General features: G+C 42.2%; 1 long non-coding RNA gene across 4 annotated transcripts in view; it reads left to right on the top strand.

The window, feature by feature from the left end:
* LOC101935951 (uncharacterized) overlaps window positions 1-14,960 on the top strand; it is a 108,715-nt gene that overhangs the window by 4,556 nt on the left and 89,199 nt on the right. For 2 of the 4 annotated variants that reach the window (XR_010599629.1, XR_010599627.1), the window contains exons 2-3: window positions 1,282-11,330; window positions 13,529-13,626. This is a non-coding gene — a long non-coding RNA (uncharacterized LOC101935951). The remainder of the gene's footprint in view (window positions 1-1,281; window positions 11,331-13,528; window positions 13,627-14,960) is intronic. The other 2 variants (XR_010599628.1, XR_006173905.2) reach the window with 2 other exon arrangements.

Genomic DNA, 14,960 nt, shown 5'->3' with positions numbered 1-14,960 from the left:
AGGATATTTTTTCCAGGTAGAAAAGTTGCATTGATGTACAAAAGTGTACCTTACTTATTCAATATTTATTTATTTTGCAATGTCAAGGTAACTCTTTTGCCAACAACACTTATCATGATTGCATTAACATATATTGGACTAGAATAGAAAACTAGTGAAGAGATTACATCAGCATTAATGTCAAATGTGTTCTTCATGCTTAATGTTTTTATATAAACAACAACATCATAACAATTACATAACAATGTAACAACCAGCAATGTCTATACAGATGCCTATTCACAAACAAAAATGCTTAAAAAGATTAAGTTTGAAAATTTGTTTCTTTGGAGTCCTAGTAACACCAAAACAAACAAAATCCCCCAAACCCAGCGCCCCGCCCCCCACAAGAGGCACTTTTAACAAAAATTCGACACCTTTAAAAAATGTTTTAAAAGCTTGGAAATGAAGTGTTGCACAGCCTTAAATTAGCAATAGATTAGTTTATATTTCTAAACATTTACAGCAATTTGAGCATTACTCTTTACACTTGTATGGTTGTAATTTATCCATGCCCTGACTATAGCTACAGCTAATAGGAAGGGGGGTGGAAGTGCGGAGGGACAAAGAAAAGGAAAATACTGCACCCTGACACTTTACGTATAAATACTCCTGCTCATGTGTTTCCCAACTCTGGCCCCAGGAACAGGGAGTTCTTCTATCTGTTTTTTAAACAAAAAAGGTGGGGGGAGGGAGGGAAGGGAAATGGATGTCTTGCTTCAACTACTTAAAACCAAACTTTCCACAAGGTACAGACAGCCGTATTGTCTTTTCCCAGTTCCTCTTGATGCTTGGTCCTGGGAACTTCCTGAACAGAGTGGGCAGACACAGATTGAGAGAATGCACATGTGCAGGAGAGCTTTCTTCTGCCCCCTCTTTATATCCCTGCTCTCCTCAGCTTCTGGTGAAATAGTTTCCTACCTTCTTCAGTGTTTGTTCTGTCATTCATGTTGACAATATTCTTGGGCCAGGAAAAGAGGGAGAATAACTCTACAGCCTGGTAGTTATGGCATTTACTTAGGATGTGGGAGACCCAAATTCAAGGCTCTGCTCCAATAGCTATTTAATTAGTTATAAAAAGTGGAACAGATAAAAGGGGGAGGGAATCAAACAAACTAACCAACACAGAAAGCCAATGGGCTGACAGTATGTTAATGGTAGGGAAACCAATAGAGAAGTCAGGTCCTGCATTCTCAAAAGGTGAGCCTATGTTACCTGCCAAATATTTTTATGTAATTTCAGGAGGAGACATTTTTATTGGGTCTCCAAAAAGAGCTGTGCTGAAGACTTAGAATCCTTATCTTACAGAGACAAATTCTGCTCTGATATGCACAAAAAGGTGAATGGGAGCTATGCATGCACAGCTGAGGCAGAATATAGCCAATACACTTATTTCATTTTTCAAAGTATGGCAGCCTGTCTGGATTGACCTGATTGGACACCCTCTGGATAGGCAGTTTGCCCAGCAGCCTGTTGAGATACAGGGACCGGAGAAGGCCCAACACCAGTCCAAATACATTGTGTTACATTGCTACAACTACTGGGATGAGATGGTGAGATTAGCATATGGACCTGCAACAATCATCTCGGCTTTTGAAAGTAGAATTTGTTAATCTAAAATGAACAATGGGTTTACATATTTATGCTTGATTGACAATTTACAGAATCTGAGGGCAATTATGACAGAAATAAAAACTATTTGGGAAGGAAAAAGGTCTTTTACTTTTGTATGTATTCTCTTTAAAAATGCAAAATAACAAGTCTTAGTCTGGATGTTAGGTCTGAAGAAATTAAGAAAAATGTAGGATTAAACATGTGTCTATTAAAGTGACACAAAATATAGAGTCAACTTCTGCTCTGTTACATTGTTGCATCCCTATTGAAATTAAAGGGTTTGCTTAAATGTAACTGAAAGTGTAGAGATTTATTTGAGAGATAAGGGAATGGAGCGTGTTAGGACATTTCCCACCAAACCTCTACAATTTGTTTTTGCCACATAGGATGCACAAACCTACCATATTTTCTGAGGCAAAATTCCTCCATTGGATTTGATAGTAGCTTTGCCTGAGTAAAGAACTAAAAAAGAGCCACCGTGGCTTAACAACCATGTAAAAGAAGCAGTGGGAGATAAAAAGGTATCTTTTTAAAAGTGGAAGTCAAATCCTAGTGAGGTAAATAGAAAGGAGCATAAACACTGCCAAATTAAGTGTAAAAATGTAATAAGAAAAGCCAAAAAGGAGTTTGAAGAACAGCTAGCCAAAAACTCAAAAGGTAATAACAAAATGTTTTTTAAGTACATCAGAAGCAGGAAGCCTGCTAAACAACCAGTGGGGCCCCTGGACGATTGAGATACAAAAGGAGCACTTAAAGACGATAAAGTCATTGCGGAGAAACTAAATGAATTCTTTGCTTCAGTCTTCATGGCTGAGGATGTTAGGGAGATTCCCAAACCTGGGCAGTCCTTTGTAGGTGACAAATCTGAGGAATTTTCACAGATTGAAGTGTCACTAGAGGAGGTTTTGGAATTAATTGATAAACTTAACAGAACAAGTCACCAGGACCAGATGGCATTCACCCAAGAGTTCTGAAAGAACTCAAATGTGAAATTGCGGAACAACTAACTATGGTTTGTAACCTGTCCTTTAAATGGGCTTCTGTACCCAATGACTGGAAGATAGCTAATGTAACGCCAATATTTAAAAAGGGCTCTAGAGGTGATCCCGGCAATTACAAACTGGTAAGTCTAATGACAGTACTGGGCAAATTAGTTGAAATAATCGTAAAGAATAAAATTGTTAGACACATAGAAGAACATAAATTGTTGCGCAAAAGTCAACATGGTTTCTGTAAAGGGAAATCATGTCTTACTAATCTATTAGAGTTCTTTGAAGGGGTCAACAAACATGTGGACAAGGGGGATCCAGTGGATATAGTCAGGGCTGGCTCTGGCTTTCTGGCCACCCCAAGCAAAAAAAAAAAAAAAAAATCTGCGGCAGTCAGAACAGCAAAGCAAAAAACAAACAAAAAAAAGCCTGCGGCGTGGCCGGAGCCAGGGTGCAGGGGGAGGGAGTGGGGGGAGAAAGAGAAGGGGGGCGGCTAGGGCTTCAGCGGGGGTGCTGCCACGTGCCCCTCCCGCCATGCCCCATGCCGGGAGGGCCCCGCACCACTCCGGTTGGCTGGGAGGGAAGGACGTGGACTGCCCTGCCGGCCTTGCTGCAGGGCGCTCCCGTCCTCCATGCCCCTGCCCCCTACAGGGCAGCCGGAGAGGAACAACAACAACAACAAAACAAACAAACAAACAAACAAACAAAAAAGCGGCCGTGCCGCCTAGGATTGGGCGGAATGCCGCCTCCTACAAGGTGCCGCCCCAAGCACCAGCTTGCTCGGCTAGTGCCTGGAGCCGGCCCTGGACATAGTGTACTTAGATTTCCAGAAAGCCTTTGATAAGGTCCCTCACCAAAGGCTCTTACGTAAATTAAGTTGTCATGGGATAAGAGGGAAGATCCTTTCATGGATTTAGAATGGGTTAAAACAAAGGGTAGGAATAAATGGTAAATTTTCAGAATGGAGAGGGGTAACTAATGGTGTTCCCCAAGGGTCAGTCCTAGGACCAATTCTATTCAACTTATTCATAAACGATCTGGAGAAAGGGGTAAAAAGTGAGGTGGCAAAGTTTGCAGATGATACTAAACTGCTCAAGATAGTTAGGACCAAAGCAGACTGTGAAGAACTTCAAAAAGATCTCACAAAACTAAGTGATTGGGCAACAAAATGGCAAATTAAATTTAATGTGGATAAATGTAAAATAATGCACATTGGGAAAAATAACCCATACAATGTGATGGGGGCTAATTTAGCTACAACTAATCAGGAAAGAGATCTTGGAGTCATCGTGGATAGTTCTCTGAAGATGTCCACGCAGTGTGCAGCGGCAGTCAAAAAAGCAAATAGGAAGTTAGGAATCATTAAAAAGGGCACAGAGAATAAGACGGAGAATATCTTATTGCCCTTATATAAATCCATGGTACGCCCACATCTTGAATACTGCATACAGATGTGGTCTCCTCATCTGAAAAAATGATATACTGGTATTAGAAAAGGTTCAGAGAAGGGCAACTAAAATGATTAGGGGGTTGGAATGGGTCCCATATGAGGAAAGATTAAAAAGGCTAGGACTTTTCAGCTTGGAAAAAAGGAGACTAAGGGGAGATATGATAGAGGTATATAAAATCATGAGTGGTGTGGAGAAAGTGAATAAGGAAAAGTTATTTACTTGTTCTCATAATATAAGAACTAGAGGCCACCAAATGAAATTAATGGGCAGGAGGTTTAAAACAAATAAAAGGAAGTTCTTCTTCACACAGCGCACAGTTAACCTGTGGCACTCTTTGCCTGAGGAGGTTGTGAAGGCTAGGACTATAACAGCGTTTAAAAGAGAACTGGATAAATTCATGGAGGTTAAGTCCATTAATAGCTATTAGCCAGGATGGGTAAGAAATGGTGTCCCTAGCCTCTGTTTGTCAGAGGGTGGAGATGGACGGCAGGAGAGAGATCACTTGATCATTACCTGTTAGGTTCACTCCCTCTGGGGCATGTGGCATTGGCCACTGTCAGTAGACAGGATACTGGGCTGGATGGACCTTTGGTCTGACCCAGTACGGCCATTCTTATGGTCTTATTTGGCAGTTCATGATACCTCATGTAACATTAAGCAAAATGTTTAAGGGCCAGTGTCAAAGATTTTACGTGAACATTTCAGGATGAATATGGTTCTCCTGAGTAATGTGTAGCTCCTTAATAATGGCTCTGTTCTATGCCATGCAGGTTTGCCAGTAGCTCCTATTGACTGTACTGGGCATTAAGGGTGCACAGAACCTTTCTGGATATGGCTTTATAGCCTGTATTTATTGATCTCTTACCCATTTGATATAACTGAAGAGGGTGAGGCAGGATAATTTTCAAATCATAAACAGTGTCTGCTCTACTAGAGTAAAATAGAGTGCTTTCAGTAAGACCATTTTAGTCATTAAAAACACAGGACTGTAATTCACCACTTATTTTTAAGAGTTTATCTTAAATATCAGTGGCATGGTATAGCCCAAAGTTAAGATAAAAATCAAAGACCAATTTTAGCTACTACAAAATAGTTAAATAAACATTTTTATAATTTTCCCTTGAATAGCAAATAGTAAAGAGACTCAAGCTGATACATAAGCATTTTATTACCTTCAGTTTTCCTTTCTTTTATTAAAAAATGTAGTAAAAAGTGACAGCCAAGACTAGTGAAAGGAAATTACAAACCTAATAGAATATGGAGAATCAAGTTATCTTCCCTGAACTGGTTCTGGTGTGATCACACCTAGAAGACGGAACTCATTTCTTTGCCATCTCTTTACTGGAAAGGTATTGACAAACTGGAGGGGCTGTAGAGAACAGCAAGAAAAAGTATTAAGAGTCTGAAGGGACTGATGCATGAAGACAGATTAAAAGAGCTAAATGTGTGTAGCTTGCCTGAACAATGACTGTGTGTAGGAGTGTGTGTGCATAAGAATCCACAAATATTTGAATATGTAGGGAGAGAAATTTAGTGTGATACATAGGGAGGTCTAGCTAGAACTAACAGATGAACATAAGGGCTGGTCCACGCACAAGTTTTTGTACCATCATATCAGTTTAGAAACAGATACAACTCCCTAGTATGGACTCAGTTATTCTGTGCTTATATTGATATAGTTTATTTATATAAACATATAGCAGTAGGAAAACTGTAGACCAGCCTTAAGAAAGGAAAGATTTAGGCTGAATAACAGGAAAAAAGCTTTTTGACAGTGAGATTTATCAGAGTGAAGCACAGCAAGAAAATATTTGGCATTGGCAGGCAGAAGGGTTAGATAAACCAATAGCTTTTACTTTTATGGTTTTATCATTCATTTACATCTCTGCAAACCCGGTGACGTCAGTGGGGTTACTGAGAGCAGAATTTAGATCCATTGCTGTAAACAGAACCCCATATCCCAGGCAATGTGTCATTCAGCTTTTAAATTTTCCATGCATAAAATCTGAATCTTTTCATGGTTTATAATGACCTTCAGGTTGCTCATTTTCTGGAGGCAGTAAATAGATGGCTTAAGGCTCTTCCAGTTTTCTCATCAAATGCCAGAAATGCTCTCCCCGCCCATTGTTATTACTTGACATATGTTGTCGGAAGGACAAGAATTTCTTTTCCAGTCCACACAAGAATGAAGTTTATGCCTTTCTCCACATATGCGCAGAGTTTCCAGTGTCGTTAATTGGAATTCAACAGGCAGGTGAAGGATGAGGAAAGATAGGCCAATGGTTAGAGTGCTACCCTGGACTTCAGAGACCCAGGTTCAGTTCTCTGTTGTGTCACAGACTGCCTGTGTGACTTAAGTGAATCCCTTAATATCTCTGTGTTTTGGTTCCCCATCAGTAGAATGGGGCTAATACATTGTTGCTTACTAACATTTTTAAGTCTTTGCACATGAGGGGCAACGGAGCACTGGCTGGTAATTTCAGAGTTTTGTCTAATATTCAGCATGTGTGTTCTGAAAAAGTCAGGTCCTGATTCTCTACATCCTTGCACCTGCACACAGTGAGTGCAACATAGCAGTAAACTGCTACCTTTCTGGTCTGATAGCCACTTTGCACATGACTACACAAAGCTTTGAGCAGTGGAGGTCAGGACCTCAATGTACATTTTAAAATTTCACTACACATTTACATGATGCTGATTCTTTATTTTTTTCCCCATGACACTGGGCCAATATTTTTTAAAATAGCACAGCTCTAGGCAACTAAATAAATGGCCTGATTGACTTTAACGGGAACTGCATTGTGCTCAGCACTTTTGAAAATCCGGCCTAAGGAGGGGGTGGGCTTCACAGATGCAAATTCAAAGCACTGTCTATACAGCTATTATTAGAGCACTAGAGCGAGTCTGTTGACCTGGGCTGGGAGGCTTACTGCTGTGGGCTGTGTAGAAATACCCTTATTTACGTGCCTAACTTTATGTATTTATTTTTTAATAACTCAGCGCTGGATTACTTCTCTTTATAAGGAGCCCTCCATAAAAGAATTCCAGTAGTTATTGTTGGCACCTGCAAGTGACAATGAAAATGGAGCTCGTCGCCACACTAGGCAAATAAAAGGACATGCCAAATAACTCACAGCACATCAGTTTATCAGTACGCTTGCTAAGCTTTAGAAACAGCAAGTGAAAAATACTAATAAAAAGTAGGTCTAGCACCAAGTTTAAAAGTCTTTACTATGAAACATTTAAGGCCAAGGTGAATATTTGGACTCAGGGCCAAATTCAGACCTGATGAAAGCAGGCATAAGGCCAATAAAGTTAGTGGAATTGCAGCTTCTTACAGCAGGGCTGAATTTGGCCCAGGATCTTCAGCCAAAAAGTTAAGTTGCTTTTCCCAAACCAAGAGTTTGAAATGCTGCCATGAATGGCAAGGAGAGGAGGCACTATAAACTAGCCAGCATGAGCTGTAGTAAGGTTCCTTTTATCAAAGATCAGGCAGTTTTCCTCAGGAGAGAAAGTAGTGTGTGATGAGATGTTTATCTCCTTTGGTCTCTTTGTCTTGATTGGATTCAGTTCAGTACTTAGACTTGCAATTGCCTGTAGGCAGACAAGCATTTGTACAATTCTTTAGCTAAAATAGGACTTGATCCTGCTGTACTTATTCATGGAAAATATGTTGATTTTAATATGAGTTTTGCTTCAGTATTATGGAAGATTGGATGTAATATGTACATTTTCTAATTTTTTCCACATATCCTACATAAAAGGACACAATCTAGATATTTTTCATATACATTGGTGAAAGCATATCCCCTTCCGCCCCCCCCCCCCTGGTGAAATATGTCACTTTAGAAATAACTTGAATCTAAAATTGTTTTACTAATATTGTATTTCTTGTATTTTGGGTACATATTTGTCTGTTTTTTGTAGGGTTGTTCATAAATATGATTGTCAAGGTATAGGAAAAAAGACAGCAGTATGGTTAGGTAGGAATCTGGATCTGTAGTGCTCTGGAGGAAAGTGCTCTGTTATTTGAGCTTGGAGGATGGCCCTCTTTGCTGAAGCCAGTGACTTAAAAATTGTCCATGATTCTTTACAGCTTTTCCCTGCTGTTCCAATGCAAGAGCTAACAAAAGTATGCAGACTGAAACCTTGCCAAAATGTTACACTGCCTTCCGTTGTTCTGTGAATAATGAGTTGCTGCCTGATGGTAGATGCTGATTTAACTAATGAACATTTAAAAGCATCATTGGTAAGAGAATGCTTTGATTCTTGGTAGATCACTATTTTATGTGGTCTAGTAAGGAGGCTTTCTACCTTCTAAAAGCTGGACTTCCTGCAATGATTTCTGAGAACCAGCAAATGAATGCTTGTATTTTCAGAAGAACCACCAGGTCCCAGAGGGGTGTTTTCTGGTATTAATGTTATAACAAGTCTTGTGTTACTCTCCTTTAACTCCATCCCAGATCCCTTGCAGATGGACTTCACTCCATGGAAATTCTTCCCAACAAAATTTCTAACTATCTTTTCCTAGTGAAATCTAGAATCTCTATTCAACCATCACCCTCTGAAACTCTCCCTGCTGTCTTTAATACTGTCAATCACACCCTCTTGCTTGAAACCTTGTCCTCCAGTGGTGTTTGTGACTTCATTCTCTCCTGGTTCTCTTCCTACCTCTTTCATTATTCCTTTACTGGGTCCCATCTAGCATTCTTCAAGGGGTCCCACAAGACTCTATCCTGGGTTCCCTTCTCGTCTCCCTTTGCATTCTCACTGTGGGTATTCTCTTCTGTTCACACTACCATTCTTATGCTGATGGCTTATAGATCTTCCTTTCTGTTAATGACTAGTTTCCCTCCACCTAATTCTGCAGCTCATTCTTTCTGTCTGACAACTCTTCCTGGAGCTAATCACATCAGCCATACCATCAGGGGCTCGTTCACCTGCACATCTACCAATGTGATATATGCCATCATGTGCCAGCAATGCCCCTCTGCCATGTACATTGGCCAAACCGGACAGTCTCTACGCAAAAGAATTAATGGACACAAATCTGACATCAGGAATCAAAATACTCAAAAACCAGTGGGAGAACACTTTAACCTGTCTGGTCATTCAGTGACAGACCTGCGGGTGGCTATATTACAACAGAAAAACTTCAAAAACAGACTCCAACGAGAGATTGCTGAGCTAGAATTGATATGCAAACTAGACACAATCAACTCCGGTTTGAATAAGGACTGGGAATGGCTGAGCCATTACAAACATTGAATCTATCTCCCCTTGTAAGTATTCTCACACTTCTTATCAAACTGTCTGTACTGGGCTAGCTTGATTATCACTTCAAAAGTTTTTTTCTCTTAATTAATTGGCCTCTCAGAGTTGGTAAGACAACTCCCACCTGTTTATGCTCTCTGTATGTGTGTATATATATCTCCTCAATATATGTTCCATTCTATATGCATCCGAAGAAGTGGGCTGTAGTCCACGAAAGCTTATGCTCTAATAAATTTGTTAGTCTCTAAGGTGCCACAAGTACTCCTGTTCTTCTTTTTGCGGATACAGACTAACACGGTTGCTACTCTGAAACCTGTCTTCCTGGATATGTCTCTCATCCTAAATGTAACATGGCCAAAACTGAACTCCTTATCTTCCCTCTCAAAGCTTCCCCACTTCCTTGCTTTCTCTGACACCACCACCATACTTCTAGTCATTCAGGCTCATAATTTGGGTGACATCTTTGATTCTGTCCTTTCTCTTACCCTAAGCATCCAGTCTGCATCCAAATCTTGCCACTAATTCTTCCCCCAAACAGTTAAAATCTGACATTTCTGTCCAGGGAAAACTCTTGTTCAAGCGCACATCTCCCATCTTGATTACTGTAACTTCCTTTTCTATGGTCTCCCCAGCACCTCCAATCCATTCAAAAAGCAGCTTCTAAGTTCATCTTCCTTGTCCATAGCTCTGACCATATCACTCCCATCTTTGAATCCCCACTGGCTCCCAGGGCTGGCCTTACCATAAGGCGAACTGAGGTGGCTGCCTCAGGTGCCAGACTGTGGGGGGTGCCACTAGGACCCAGAGTTTCAAAGTTTTGACCCAAGCGAGGGGACGTGGGGGCGTTATTTGAGCTCCCCGCCTCAGGTACCAAAATGTTTTGGGCTGGCCCTGCCGGCTCCCTCTCTTTCACCCCCGCCCCCCCGACCACTCTTTTCTCTTGCCAAGTTGCCTTCCCGCCTCTTCCACTAAGCCAATAATGGCTCTCTTGTCTGCCCACTTTTTAGCTTCTCACACAAATGTCTCAGTACCTCTATATGCAATCCTCCAGGTGCTCCTGACGCCACTCTCTTTTTCTTGAAAGTCCTGCTCAGTATCCACTTCTTCTGTGATGCCTGCAAGAAACTGGGTAACCAATGCTCACTAGGTTGTGCAGCAATCAGAGGTAGCTGAGGTAATGCAGGGCCCTTAAAAGGAGAGGTTCTGAGAAGTCACCTGTATTACTTGTGCTTAGAGCTAACCCTGCACATCTCCCAGGTCCAGCGGGCACTCCCCTTCACAGAATAACTCCAGCCCTTTCCTGGTTAGCAGTGCCACTTCTAAAACGTTTCCCATACTGCCTTTATTTTTCTTCTGGGCTTAGGGGTAGGCACTGCAGGACCAGGATGCTTCTAGGACTAGTTTGCATATAAGGGTCCCTAAGCAGACCTTTCACCTTAGAGCTACCTTTCCCACCAGACACATTGCTTCTGAAGTCTGCGAGCCTGACTTGGAGGTACTGCAGAGGGCCAGATTTTCAGAGAGTGACATCACAGAGTAGTGGCACTTAGACTCAGTCACTTCCCCACCTCTGCTATTGATTTGGTTTTACATAATCAGCGAGGATTTTTCTTTTTTGATAGGGGAATTCCAAGCATTACCTGCAGCTCTGTTGATTCTGTCACTGAAGAGGTGAGAGGAACGAGCTCCAGAAGCCTCACTCTTGCTGTTCTTCAAAAGCTGTTGGTGGGAAGGATGGTGGTACAGGGCTAGTATTCTCATGGCTGCTTCTTTAATTCAAATATTCACTCACAGGGGACAGTGTTTGAGCTGGATAAGAGTGGGTGGTGATGTTCCTGCTGTGGCAAATGGTTAATAACAAGAAAAACAAAAGGCTTGATCCATTAAATTACTCAAGAAGAAGGAGGAATGACAATCGGTCCCCATGGTGAAAGCAAGGGTTGTGCTCAATACAGCATTACAGGTAAGCAAATGTCCTTCCTCCTTGGGTGAAAAAAGTTATCACTTATGTAATGGATAAAAAAGCATTGAAATTGGATTCCCCACTGTCAGCAGGGCCAGTAGGTGGTACTCAACAGGGGTCAAGTGCTGACAGCACATTGCCATATGATGTGCTTCTTCTGATGTAATCACAAAGTTAGGATGAAAACCTGTTTTGCTTTACTCCCTTGAGTAGCCTGTTTGAAGTCAATGGGATTATTTATGTGACTAAAGTGACCAGGATGCACAAGGGGAATGCGGTAGATGTATTTGGATTTTAATACAGTTTTGGATAAAATGTCTCAAAAAATCTTAACTCCAAACTAAAATTGGCTTAGATAAAATCACTGCCATGAAGATCGAAATCAGTGAGCGGCCTGTAAACAGAGGAAAAATGATAGTGTATGGCGTGGTGTGTGGGAGATGACTGAAGAGGTACTGTAGGACTTAGCATTTGGACTAGTTTTATTTAAATCTTCATTAGGGATCTGGAAGAGGCAGTATACAGCACACTGCTGAAATACTAAATAATGCACAGTGGATAGTACTAAATTCAAAAGAAGTGAAAAGAACAGTGAGGTTAGAGAACTAAGGCAAAGGAGACTAGAAAGCTTAGCAGAAGCTTGAGCAGAAAATAAAAAGAAATTGAGATCCTGTTTGGGAAAATGCAAACTAATCCATCTGGGGAAAAATAAACCAAAACATGGGAAAAGGACACCTGGGGAACAGTCCTACTAAAAGAGGCCTACAGGTGGTAGTGGGCAGCAAACTAGACATGTATTTTCAATGTAATAGGGCAGGAAAAAAAGATGAGTGAGATTTTGTGTTGCATATGTAAAGGTATTATGTTAAAAAGCAATTAATAGTTCCTCTCTAAGGCTATGTCTACCCTCTAAGGTAGGGCTCTGATGCCCCTGCTTGTGTACACATATTCGTGCTAACTCATAGCAATGTGTCGGTAGCAGCAGTAGAGGCCTGGCTTAACTATGCTGAGTATGTACCCACTGATCACAGGTGGGTTTGTGCTCAGTCCACCTAAGCCGTGCCTTAGATGCTGCTACCCGTGCTACCATGAGCTACGCTGCTATTTATACTCGCACTAGCTCCCTGAAAGCTAGCTTGAGTATGTGTACATGAGCAGGGGGAATCAAACCCCTAGCTCATAGGGTGGATGTAGTCTTAGGGTCAGATCTTGTGGTCTGGCTGTGGTAGGGATCAGGGCCGGCTCCAGCTTTTTTGCCGCCCAAGCGGCGAAGCGGGGAAAAAGAAAAAAAAAAGCTGCGATCGGCGGCAGCTCTACCGCGCCGCTTCATTCTTTGGCGGCAATTCGGCGGCGGGTCCTTCGCTCCGAGAGGGACCCACCGCCGAATTGCCGCCGAAGACCCGGACGTGCCGCCCCTTTCCATTGGCCACCGCAAGCACCTGCTTCCTTTGCTGGTGCCTGGAGCCGGCCCTGGTAGGGATGCAGGCATTAGCTTAGGGCTAGCTGGGGATTGGGTATGTCTCCAGTATAACCTAGAGCAGCATTAGGGTGGCTCTAATTTATGCCTGACTGCCTGCTGTGGCAAAGGGTGGTTCCAGCAGCAGTTGGGGATCTTTGAGGCACAGGAGTATGCTGGGAATGCCACCTACACTGAGAATCAGGGGTGATATTGGCATGTGAGGATGCCTTCTGAGGATTCCCCTAGACAGTGGAATGCTCAGGGAACCAGATCTACTGGCTTTATTTCTGCTTGGTACTGTCAAACCACTGCAGATGCCTGAATGGGGCAGGAGATCTGGTCCTGTCTCTCTGGTGCACTTGGGACATTGGTTCAGATCTTCAATTGTGGTACAACTGCAATGAACAAAAGATGGGGGTACTGTGCAAAGGCTGATGAGGTAACTTCTGACAGGAATTGCAACTGCATGCAATGTCTTTGGGGACCATACTGTGTTAAGTTTATGAATCACTGTGGGCCAGGGATTATATGGAGCTCCAGCGGGGAGGGTTAGCACAGCTCCTCCAGGTACCAAAAACAGTAGGGGGTGATTAAGGTGAATCACTTAGGTTGTAAACACCTCCAGAGATGCTGGTGTATACTGGTTCAAGCTGGGTTTTTGGAGGCCAACAGACAAAGAATGGGCTTTTGATATAAAAAGGATGAGTTCAGACTAACACAGGACTTTCTTTTAATTCAGCAAATTGACAGGACCTTCTGTCCAAAGGGGGCGGGGGACTGAATCCTTGTGGAAGAAGGGATGGACTTCAGCTTACTAGGACCCCCTAGGACTGATGGGTAAGCTTTTAGCATGCATCTAGGCACTTGATTGTTTTATATGCTTTTCTGTAATGCTTTTACCCTAAGAATAAATGTCTTTTGCTTTGTGAAGGCCAGGTAGTAACTGCTTTACAGTGTTGCAGCCTCTGCAGAAAGGTTAACCACAGGTGCTGGACTCTGGTCACACCTGCTGGGGAAACCATACTGAGGTACAGATGGACTGCAAGCTCTGGAGGGGGAGAAATGAGGGGTCTCTGCTCCAGAGAGGTGATGGAAAGAATCTGAAAGCTTAAGGTATCTCAGAGGTGAAGTTAACTCAGAAACTATGACATAATGATCATGGTTCTATCTCTGTGTATCAAAGCCTCTTACATATGGTGCCATAGGTGGCTGCCTATTTAGGCAGTGCCCAGCACTGCTGCTGCTAAGTGCGAAACTAGCAGAGGGAAGAAGATGTCTTGCCTTATGCACGTCATTTCATCCCCTCCTGCACTATCCAGAGCTGGGGTTTGGGATTGCTTTTGCTGTTATGAGGCAAAACCCATAGCTGCAAGTGATAGGAATGAAGTGTCTCACTAAGGGAACGGGAAACCCTCCACTTTCCTCACACATGCGTGGAGTTTGTCCCCTTTAGCAAGTGGTCATTGCTCAACTAATCAGGGACTGTAAGCCAAAGACATATCTTAGAAAGAAGGGTGTCCAGCTGCTAATGTTGCCACATCATACGACTAGTTTAAAAGGGGTGTGAACAAAATGGGGTGTAAAAATCACCGTGACACGTCATGGTTAGCTCTTCAGGGGGCTGTTAAACTGGCCACATTTAAAAGCAAAGCTATGGGCAGGAATGTAAAGTGAATATACTGTCGAGAGTATAACAAGCAGTGATGTAACTGTGCCAGAAGTGTATTCCAGTATCTTTTTACAGGCCAGATTGTTTTAATCGAAGGCAGCCTTCCACAGGAAAGGAGTTTTGAGACAGGATAGAAATAAGATTCTAGTAGGTTTCCAGAGGTATCTCAGAGGAGATTGTGCAAGCTTCTATATCACTTGATCCTTTATATTCCTATAGCCACTTAGAAGAGAAGTGTTTTTCCATCCAACCCCTATTTTTTTTTCATTAAAAGGCAAGCTTTGCTTTTAGAAAGTTTTATATGCAGCAAAGCAAGAGATGGTTAATATTCAACAAGAGTAACTCTTCCCCCTATGTTCTCTCCCTAGATTTAGTGGACTAGTTATTTTATGTGTTCAAGGGGAATAGAGTTCCATATGTACCTACATCTTTTATTAACTTCTTGACTTCCCCTCTAATGTGCTGCAGGACTCATTCATTTCCACTAGGGTTGTCAAGCGAT

This window comes from Chrysemys picta, chromosome 3 (genome assembly GCF_011386835.1).
Source record: "Chrysemys picta bellii isolate R12L10 chromosome 3, ASM1138683v2, whole genome shotgun sequence".
Taxonomy (NCBI): Eukaryota; Metazoa; Chordata; order Testudines; family Emydidae; genus Chrysemys; species Chrysemys picta.
The sequence above is the reverse complement of the archived record's forward strand: the minus strand, read 5'-3'. Positions and strand labels throughout refer to the sequence as shown.